Here is a 12412-nt window from a genome sequence, read left to right on the forward strand (position 1 = left end):
TTATTACAAAGGAGCGGACCAGATTTCCTTACCTACATTAAATTTTGATCAAATTTATCAATATAAAAAAAACTATATGCATGTGCTTATTCTCAGCGATCGTAGTAGACTTATACGGTGAGAAATACATAGTGTTGTACCGTCTGAAATCCGGGAATTATTAAAAATAAAAAGCAGCAAATCGAAATAAAACGAAGTTATATTTTGTTTTGCTGGCTTTTACTTAAATTTACAGATATTTTGTTCTATGTAACGTTGCAGAGTAATTGCTAGTGACGTACTAAATAAAATAGAATAAAATACAATACGAGGAATTATCTCTCTATGTATATGTATTACTTGGTAAGGTCCTCTGGTAGATAAAGCTAAAATAGTCCATAATAATAGGCACGCGTTTTGCCAAGTTGCCGGCGACGACGAAATGAGGCACTTGCTACTTAAAATATTAAGTCTTAATATGAATGACCCACTTGTTGATTTTTATTTATGTTGTTATTGTTTGAATGTTTTGAGATATTGTATTCGTGTGATTGTTTATTTACTTTTGACGTTTTAACGCGTCATGCGCTTAAAGTTAATTTATTAACGTCCATTTGAATTTTTTCAAAAATTTGAAAAAGTTTGTTAAGTCATTTCCTATGATATCATGTAGCTACAAACTTAATTAAATAATATTTTATTTGTAAGATCGTATTAGTAAATTGCAAGCGCAGGATTGATATTGACGGGCCCATCGTGCACGTGCACGTTTTTACACATTTTTAAAAAATAACTAGTCTTTTTTGAAGATGAAGTAAAATTACATTTGTTGGGTTACAAGTTTTAGTAAAATTTTAAATGGTTATGTAGTTGTTGTAGATTGCGAAAGACGATAAAATTTTATCAATTGTGAAAGTTATGACTTTCTAATCATTACTAATTGCGTTATTGCCTTCTTATTTGACAGTTGGCCTACTAGTAACGACATCAGTTTTTATTCATGCACATTTTAACAGGAATAGCCGGATTTGATTAGCCTTATTGAATTGAAATGAAAAACTTTAAAATATGTCCCCTCTTTGTATTTTTCATAAACATTGTTCTAAAATACATTGTATTATGTATGAACTGACAATTTAAATGAACTTGTGCTCTGTACTGTATTAGATGAATAATGGGTCGAGGATGATCCAAATGAATGTCCAAATGAATGACGTTCGACTCCTTATTCCATAAGCGTGACCATAGAATATTTGTGGGAGAAATTGAAACATATTTATAAATATTTTAAATTTTTATTGAATTGATATTCAATTATTTTTGTGAAATTGCTCCACTAGTTTGTTATAATTATTAATACAAAGATCGAACACTCAGAAAAAATTCCTTCGATCCGGCCGGATTCGAACCGACGTCTTCTAGCTTACCGTGCCAGACGCTATACTACGACATTTTAAAATTTTATCATAATAGCAAACGGCACATTTTTATATCATCGCGAGCGCCGGCGACCAATGACTGCAAAAAATTAACATAGTGCCAAACATGGCTGCAAGGTCATAGTTCATTATAAAAATTTTTGCACAGTAATTTTATCAACATAAAAATTGAGCGTGACTAACGAGATGCACTCTCGTTAAAAAAAAATGTCTCACGAGACAAGACATTTTTTGTATCATAGTTTTCTCTGCGATGATTAAACGACAAAGATAGCTATACACGCAATTTTATATCGCTGTCCGTATTTTTCAAAATGTATACACTGTAACACATAAAGGTCTTCAGTCTTAAACAATAAAAAAACGTGTATATCGTATATTTAAATTTATTTTTACAAGAATAAAAAAATATATACAGGAACAAAAGTTGTTGATGATGTTAGTACTACAGTTCTGCGAGGTTGTTAGTATTTTGCATATAACCTCGTATAGCTTTCTCAAGTTTTCTGGCTAAAATTTCATTTACGACGTAAATACACAGGTTAATTTGTTTCCATCGTTTTCTCTTATATTTGTTAGGAACAAATTCATCAGGTGCAGAATTACGAAGTTTTTACCTTGGGCCCGTCGATATTAAGATCTTACGTGATTAAACTGTCTTTATTAATAAATATTAAGTGCATCTCAACAAATATTCGTCGATTACGAGTATACTGTGATTTATTAACCTGAGGCTCTGGATCGTTATTGAGTCTTAATCACTCAATTGAGCAATATCAATATAGGAGAACTTATGATCTCGCGAGCTGAACATCTCTACAGACATGCACTTAAGAGCTAAATTAATACGGATCGTGATATGCTATTGAAGCCTGGTACTTATGTGGGTTTTATACTTACGCCAACACGGCTTTGGAGACAGGACTTAACATTTAAATATAACTTAACATTTATTGTCAATCGGTAACTGTTAAAGAGTCATCACAATCATTAACGTGGAATCTGATTTGAGCCGGTCACAAAAAACTTTTATGTCCATGCGATAAGAGCAAAAAAGACATTCTTTGACATTTTTTTTCTGACCGGCTTAAAGCGAGTCCGTTAAATGTGATGACACCCTTAGAGAGTGAAGGAACGAAATTTGGATCGTTATAAAGAGTTTACTGGGTACGTTCTTGTAGTTTAAAAAAAAATACGTTTAAGCTATAATTCTTTATAACCAAAGAAATAATGTAATTTAAAGGAAATCAATTTAATAATGCATCGAGAAAAGGAATTGTCATGAACTATGATAGTTTATATTTAGTACTAGCTGGTGCCCGCGACTTCGTCTGCGTAGAATAAGTACTTCGTGTAGCCTACTGTACTGTACTAATTTTCATATTTTTATTGGATCTCCATACAAACTTTCATCCACTATTTCACCCCCTTTAAGATTTATTTTTGTGACATGTAACCTATGTCTTTCTCCTAGGTCCCTTATATTTCTATACAAAAATTCATCAAAATGGGTTCAGCGGTTCAGACGTGAAAACGTAAGAGCGACTTTCGCATTTATAATATTAGTTTGGACTATGAAAATGTTATAAACAGTCTTTGCGACCGACCGGCTTTTGTTTGATTGTTGGCAATTGCTTCGGCCGATTTGTTTTTCTTTAGAGAAAGCTTGGCTGGTGGTTAAATGAGATTATCCGATTAATACGTTCTATTAAGGCCTCCACCGACGGGACGGGACGGCAAGGGACTTTCAGGTGACGTATAGTAATTTTACCTTAAACCTATTATACCCTAGTATACCTTAAAGTTATGGCAAACTCCATAGGTAATGGTCGTAGCTGCAAAATAAAGCTGCGGTGTGCCTAGGGATGATGAGTCGGCAGCATCGGGAATGCCTCGGCAGCCTTGGGGATGCTTCGGCAGCCTTGTGGATGCTTCGGCATCCTTGGGGATGCTTCGGCAGCCTTCGGGATGCTTCCGCATGCCTAAGGACGCTTAGGTTGGGTTGAAGATGCCGCGTCGTACCTAGGGATACCGCGGCATAATTGCCATCAATGTGCGCTTGCATTTAGGGATGCCGAAGGATTCCCTGCCTTACCATCCCGTCAGTGGGCGTCGGGCCTCAGCCTAAACTCTTGGTATTAACTTTTGAAAACTGTGAACTTACCGGTCCTACTTTCTTGTGCAAGTTTTTGCAACTTTGTGTCCAAAACTTGAGTGTATGTTTGCATATTTAGAAATATAAATATGTAATTGAGCATTTACATTCTTATACGCTAGATATTTAGGCAGTCGAAACAATATATTATTCAAGTTATTTATAACTTAAATTATAAAAACCAAAAATTATTTATGATTTTTTTTCATTTTTATAGTGTGGACGTAAGGAAATATCCATGTTTCCTTAAATGCCCTTACCAAGCTTTACGCTAATGTAGTTTCTGATAAAGAAGACCCGATTTTGATACTAAAGTTCTTCTCCACACAGTCTACGGAGAGACGTTGGCTCTCTGTGTATGTTCTACCGTTTTTATAATGGGGAATCTTCAAAGGAGCTTGCGAATTGGTATCATGGTCTCGTTTGCCCCACCTCGCGCGAAAGGAGTAAAGCCCATCCCCACATCATTGATATCATGTTTGTACCTTCCACGAACATGATGTGGAATGATATTTCTCCTGAAGTGTTTGCTTAACGCTATGACATGGGGTCGTTCAAAAAGCGTGTCAACAGGGCTCTTAAAGCTGGCAACGCAAAGGTAGCTTCATAAGTGATGATGACCACCTCACATTAAGTAGCACTTCTGCCCTTCTACTTTACATATGAAAAGATTATACTAAACTGCATTCCACAACGTTGCCATGTCCCATGTAACCAGAATAATGAATGGATGTTACTTTAGTAGACTTTTAGTTAATTAATTAAGTGACTCAAATATCTCAAAGTCTCTATATTCTTTAGAGACTCGGGTATGTTCGAGACCACCAGAGACGACGATGACCACCTCCCATCAAGTGGCACGTCTGCTTATTTGCCTTCTATTTTACATAAAAAAAGATTATACTAAGCTTTACTGTACAGCGTTGCCATGTCCATGTAACCAGAATAAAAAATGGCTGTTAGTTTAATAATAGAATTTTAGTTAATAAATTAAGTGATTCAAGTATCTCAGTCTCGATATTTTTTAGAGACTCGGAAATTTTAGAGACTCGGAAATTTTCGAGACGTCCTGATAATATAATATATATAATAATCTTCCCGGGATAGCCTTAGTGGAGATATCATTGTAATTATTGGTTGCTCAAACACAGCTTCCTTTTATGTTTAACTATTGATCTATGCAGTGTAACTATACAGGGTGATAAAAAATCAGTGTCCATTTTTTTTTCCGAAATTGCTATTAATGTATTTGGAATCAGAGAAACTAGATCTACAGCCCCATCTATAGTCATCACAATATAAGAGGCCCAATTTGACAGCTAAGGAAGACAGTACGTAACTTTGAATGCAATCAACGAAACAGTCAACGTACAATTACTAACATGTTGGGTTTAAAAAAATACATTAATGTAAGTGAAACATTATGTAATATGATGATAGAATATTAATATTTCAATTTATTATTTATTATTTTATTTTATTTACACTTATTTTCGCAAGAATTCCAAAATAAAATGCAACGTCTTAAAACAGTTATGTCCTCAATCTATTTTATTTAAATAATAGTGTTGTAACCAATTAATCGCCGAATTTCGCCGACCCAATTCAATTTCACGTAAAAAAATATTGTTTTTTTATTTTGATTTTGATGAAATAATTATTATACATACAGATGTAACCAGCGCAACTGATGATTTTAGCTATTCTTCCGATAAAAGTGAATAAAAATTTACACTATGAAATCTATTATTTTGGCTTCAGAATTTTGCTATTTGACTATAAACACCTGTTTATAGTCAAATGGCAACCTTGCCATTGTGATAATTTAAAATACTTAATTATTATTTATATTAAATTCTATATTGCTTAAATAACTGTTAATATTGTACCATCTAGAACTGAAAATCAATGACCCGAGAAATAATCTAAACGGTCGCAGACTCATAAAATTTAGAATAGATTAGATTTTACAGGTATGTATAGTTCACATCCCTATTTACGTAGTTGCGATTACAAGTGTCAAAAGGTGCCTCTTATTTTACAAGCAAAATGAAAAAATATATATCTAAAGATACCGAAATGCAAGTGCGTTAGGCGAGGAGTGCAGTACTGCTGGGCATGGATTTTCTCTATTCCTTTAAATCATTCCTATATGCATTTAATTTATTGACGGACATTTTCACTTTCATCCTTGTGAGCCTGTCCTGTTTACCACCGGATGAAGTTTGTGCAAACGGACTGATCTGGAGTCAAGACCTGACAGAAGGTCCCTGTGCGGGCTAGCTTGCACAGGTAATCCCCCTTCCTCCCGTAAAATCAAGAAGTTGATAGGTCACTTCATATATATAACATATATAACATATATGTAGAATGATGTGGGACTGTCATCCTTGTGAACTATGAATTGGCAATTTTAAAAAGAAACAAAATTACTTGCAATACATTCGAACAAAATAAAACAAATTAATAATAAAACGAACATGCCTATGATTCAATAACAGATGATTTTGGAGTACAAAGCTATTTGTGATATTTTCCCGTAGCCCGTAATGTTTAGGAACACACTAAAGAAATAACATATTTACACGCGCCTGAGCAAAAACCTCAATGAAAATACAATTAAAAATTCATATTCGAGAGCAACTCAACGAGAAACCTGCATCCCGTGATTGCTTATCAAATAACCATTATTAATATTTTAGACCGAATATCAACTATCGGAATATTATTACACTACTTTACTACATAGGAAATTAAACTATTTTTCCGAATTTAAATCGCGTATATATGTTTTTTCAAACAAACAAATATAAAATTAAAAAATAAATATACAATAAACAAATATAAAATTTGAAAAACAAAACTAAACAAATATAAGATTTAAATCTGGAAAAATAGTTTTATTTCCTAGTGTAACAATCGCGAAAATCTAAGAACTCTATATCGGAATTTTAATCAAGAACTTTAGCAATTTAACTCGTTACCCTTAGTACATTTACCTACCTCATAACTTTGCTCCAATACAGTGTTATTTTATCACAAACCTAAATGTGTAAATAGGGCTTAGATTATCCGTATTTTCAGGAACCGGTACTACTAACCCTGCTACAGTACCGGTACTTGAGATGTTACCGGTATAAATAATACCGGTACTCGAGGTGGCACTTAATTCAAAGTCATAAGTGAGTACTGAGTTAGTTTCATACTGAATTGTCAAGATTGCAAGTGTCAATGCATTGGAAACAATTTGTAAATCTGCGTACGGTGCGCCGATATATTATCCTGACGTAGTAAAACGTCAACTTAAGGGGGACCGCTACTTTTAGGTAAATATATCTGTCCTTCGGTTTCTCTGTACCGGTGATCTGTTGTCAAAATGGAAAATACCGGTAAAATACAAATCTATTTTTGGTACCGATAGCAAGAGGTTTTGTGGTAATTGATAATATAACCCTATGTAATTAATGTAAATAAAATCAATTTGTGAATTACCAAGCAGTTTAAATTAAATCGAAATGCAATGCTATATTGCGACTTTTTGAGCGTCAAATGAAAACCGCAACTTAAAATTAATTATTTTAAGGTTGTTGTCTTAAAATGTGCAGCATTGTTACCGTTAATGGTAACGTTAGGAGTGCTTACACTTAACTTTTATATAAAAAAGGACCATTACCTTGTCTACATTGTATCAAATCACGTATTTATTATGCAAGTATCAAATCACGTATTTATTATGCAATATATGTGACGGCTATTTGTAGATTAGGTTTAGAACTGTAACACACGGAGGCTTTAGCAGTGATTAGTATATATACTGTAGCTAATCGCGATGCAAACGCATTCCAAGTTTTTAATAATTCAACATAAACGACAGCATCGATGCAGTCGCACTTTAGATTAGGGATAAACCACACTTATCGACGCGGAAATGCATTAAGCCGGTCAGAAAAAGCTTTATATTGATGAACGTAAGCGTGAAAAAGACGTTATACGTTTCGCATCGGTTCGTGCGAACGCGGCTCGACACAGGTCGGCAAGGAATCTGCTTACTGCGAACTTCCGATCGTGTCCGTACGCATGCCGAAGACGGTTGAACCTTGGTTTTTTTTTCTTTATTTTAAATGTAAATGGGTTTCTTCATTATCGTTCTGGTTTACATTCCTAACGTCTTCTAATACATTTGGCTACTAATTTATATAACGCCTTAACCTCATCCGATGTGGGTGAAGAAAGGATACTATTAAAAACACCGCCATTGTCTCGTTCAAGAGTAAGGAACCGCATAAAGAACTGGCTCCTTTCTGCTTCGACCCGTACACATTCCGCCTTCACATCATATACATCCTCTACGCGGAACCTAGTTTATAAACGGCTTAATGCGACAAGTGTAGTGAAAACATGATAGCCTCAAGCCGATTCCGCGTCAATAAGTGTGGTTGATCCCTAGTCGCACTGTAATCGCGTTTGTTTAGCCATTAGAAGTCGCCGTGTGTAACTGCTCTAAAGACTGATCCACTATTTTCTTAATTTGTTTGTGCGTTTTTTTTACGACGATCAAATTTGGCTCGATAACACCTCAATAGCCGCACGCACACCCGCAGGCGCTCATAACACTGATATTGGGTGTTTGATCTACTTGGAAAAATATTTGACGTACAGACAAACATGCGAATACTGATAAATATGACCGTCTACACATGGAGCCAAATAAGGAGTTAAAGTAATGATATGTTAAAGTAATGACCATAGCGTGGGCGGTTAACTTGCGTATTTGCCTATTTGGCTCCTTTGTAGTACGGCGAGAAATCGACTTGCGCACGGTAACGCGAGTTTGGTGTTTGTTGTATTTGTGGACTATTTCTCTTTTTTGTTTGGTCTTAATGTCGTGTTTATCGACAATAAGAGCGAATAATGGTGGGGTGCTGTACGTACAATTTGCGAAATTGTCAAGTTCCTTATAGCCACAACTATCATTGTAAAGAAGGATGGCGAAAGCTGCCCCTATGACGACAAAGAGCAATTCATGGACTTTGCTAGTATAATTTTGCTTTTTAGTGTACCTATGCTTATCAATATATTTATTTTTGTATATTTTCAGAAGTCGGGAACAAAGAAATTGTAAAACATTGTATTTTAGAATAGATGCAAAAACACAACTCAATTGATTCAGTTCGACTATAAGTTAGGTAACGTTCTTGTACATCGTTTCATTTTAAGCATGATTGAATGTTTACCTACCTAGAGTATTTGGTTATTTTATAGTACGCACATAAAACATTAAATAAATGACAAAAAGCAATAAATAAAACAAAATATTAAGACAATATTTAAATGAGATATAATGTAAGTTGCAAAGGAACGTTTTGACAAGAGACCTCTCGCCAATGCCAATGTCACATTGATATTGAGACCATTGTGACCATTTGTAGCAGATTTCTGCCATTTGGGCAGATTTAATTTTTATTAACTTTCATTGCTGCAAAACATTATAAGTTAAATTAAATGTGGCAGAGCTTAGCAGATTTTAGAATATTCGGCAAGTTCTTTATTATTTTTGGGAACAAACTGAAAACATGTTGTTTTCTGCTTCTACGAACAAACATCTGAAGCGAAATACAGGACAATGTTATAAACCTAACCTATATCAACTTTATAACACCAGCTTCTACAGGCTGTACTCAATTAGCTTTTTTGATGCTTTGGTAATGAATCACAAGTATTGATAGGCCTCCTCAATGCACGTCGTCAAAAACACTGGGGCACAAAATACACGGGATGTCGCCATCCTTCTTTTGGTTAGCCAGATTATCAATAGTCTAAGTTATATATATTTTCTTTTTTTTTTTAATATTACTGACTAAATGAAGCGTAAAACTGCCATGAAATATGAGGCTATCCAATTCGTATGATATTAAGGTGACGTCAGCAAAAATTCAATACGGCAGGCAGCAGAGATTATTGTACTGTATTTTTTTTAATACTTTCAATTGTAAAAACTATGTGAACATACTCATCAGTCCATTATTTTTGATTCCAGCATTTAGAATATTCCAAAAAGATGAAATCAAAATGTGAAAAAGCACTATAACGTTGTCAGATAAAATACCTAATTATGATGCTAGTTTGTTATGGCGTGATTCAGACAATATAAAGGAGTTCTACATCAAGCAGGTATTGCAAGAGGTAGACAAAGTCGAGTACGTAAATTATAATTTATATAATAAATAATTTGAAAAATGAGACCCTTACTTTTAGAGCGTACTTCATATTCAACAACCTGTTTTGACACTAAATTTATAGACAGCCTGTATCATGCTATAATGAGTTAGCTTTATGTTATACTTCGTTATTTTAAGTCTTCGGTACTTAAAATATAAAATGTACTTTATTTCTCCAATTAATCCAAGTACACTTTTGTTGTAAAAGAAATTGAGAAAATGTTTATAATTTTGTATGTTTATTATTTATTAAATATATTGTAATTACGTTTTAATGCGATATGGATGCGAAAATATAAATCTACTTAAATATTTGTTTAATATTTGTTTTATTTATGAAAATAGTCCCACTTTAGTTTATAGTTTTGAGTATACACACTGAAGGCGCTATCGATAGGCAGTCCCCTTTGTCACGGTACAAGTAAAGAAATGCCACCGCAGAACAAATACTACTTTCAAATCGATTTTCTTCCATTCCCATTAATGAATTAAATGCTCCACGAAATATGTCGTCTTGCGCCATACAAACTTGCAAAAAAAACTGCTAGATTCTAGTCTAGGCCTAGTCATAGTCTAACCAAAGATGGATTACGTTCCATGTATAAGCATTTATTATTTTTTGTATTAATTGCTAGTTTTCTAATTTAACATATTTTGGTCACATTGATCAAATTTTTCGACACAAAGAAAATACTACGAGTCATTCGGATATTTTGCAAATATTGAATTTAAATTGGTTAATATTATTAAAAAAAAATTAACTCATTGCGGCACAGATTTTTATTATCAGATAATTTTTTTTTGTTAGTCCTATTTAATCGGAATTAATTATAAGCATTCTTGCACGGTTTTTTTTTGTAATTCGCATGCTGGGGGTTATGTAGGAGGTGATTATTATTACTAACCACCATGAAGAAAATGACAAAAATTAATTTAAAAAAATGGCTGTATTTTCGATATTGAATTTTAATTTTAATTGAAGCTTAATTTTTATGCTGATCCTCGAAACATGATAACCCTAGGCGTTAGACTCTTTGTCATTCCCATCACTAGATTCCGCGCGATGAACACACTAATTTCCTCATTAGTAACAGATTTGAAAGGACCTTTCTGTTCCGCTCAACAATTTGGTATGGAATGTTATATGCTGAATAATCTCTTCAGTCCAGAACAATAGCTTAAGGAGTCCGTTCTTTATGAACAGCTAAGCATGATATTTGTACAGGTCTATATGGTCTGTAATGAAATGACGTATTCTTTTGATTATAACATGCTTTTTTCAATTTTGGAGTGCCCGAGAAGCAGGTGGAGCTGATGGCGGTTGTGAAGTGGAAAAGCTGGCCAAGGGAACATCATCATCAGACCAAATTCTTCGACAGGAGATATTTCCACAGAAGTTTTCGCCGAGAATAATTTCGCTAGGTTCTTTTTGATCCACAATAATGGTTTGATCGTAGGTATCCAGACCATCTTCACCCGCATAGCTTTCATTACCAGAAGGGATATTAATATGTTCTGATAAAATATATTCAATATCCCTTCCGGATAACGTCCATCTCGCCAAAACTGTAGCCTTATTGAACGGTGGTTACCGCCGCTAAAAGAGCGACCACAGCTTTTTTGTAAATTTTAACGTTGTTTACACGGACAATCATAATATATCAACTAAATTTTCATAAAGTTTATACGTAATCGTAAATAATTACCGAAGATCGGAATAGGTCGAGTTTTTTTACCTGAACTTGAGGAACGTAGACAGAAAATGGAGACTGCCTTACGAGAATATTTTTTAGGTCCCAGGCATTGATAAGTCAATGGTCCCAGGACCTTTTCGGGATTGGGGAAATCAATTAAGAACATTAAAAATTAACGTAATTGGGAACTGGCAGGTACATTATATTTATCTTAAATTTGCAACGCACAGTGAGACGGATCTGCGATATTGCGAACATTGGATTTTTTTTCACAATACCTCTAAAAAAATGCCAATCGAGAGATCCTATTGTCCTAATTAAATATTGTCATATCACATTTTGCCATACCTAAATATAATAGTTTAGTAGGAAAAAATAAAACGTGTATTTTTTGTATCCAATCAGTCAAGAGCCAATGAAAAAATCTTCTCCCTCTTCTTCTTCTTCTAAAACACAAAACCAATAGATGTCACTTTAGCCAAATACGAGCCTTCAAAGTGGTGGTGGTGGAGGAAAAGAGGTAATCCTTATTTTATACTTAGTAATTTCACTTTATATTTATAGATGGCGCTGTCTTCTATATAAAAATAATTATAACGTGGTCGTTTATTGGTAATTAAAACCACGGATATGGCTCATGTATGTTGGCATGTGTCATGTATGTAGGATGTCTAAATAGACGTCACTTGTACGTACATCGCGTGCTCAATGTATAAATAGTAGAAAAGCTTTTAGTTACGTGACAGCGTAGTAACGCTTCGAACGCGTCCGGACAGTATCATAATTAAACATCAGTCAAAAACGCGAAAAATGTCTAAATTGTGCCATTAGAAACTGCACAACCAATATAGCTGTCAATAAATGAATAAACAGGGACGTTTCCTTCCACAGTTGTCATTTTATAATTACATATATAATTTATAGTTT

This window comes from Hyposmocoma kahamanoa, unplaced genomic scaffold, assembly GCF_003589595.1.
Source record: "Hyposmocoma kahamanoa isolate Upper Pololo Valley unplaced genomic scaffold, ASM358959v1 99702, whole genome shotgun sequence".
NCBI classification, from domain to species: domain Eukaryota; kingdom Metazoa; phylum Arthropoda; class Insecta; order Lepidoptera; family Cosmopterigidae; genus Hyposmocoma; species Hyposmocoma kahamanoa.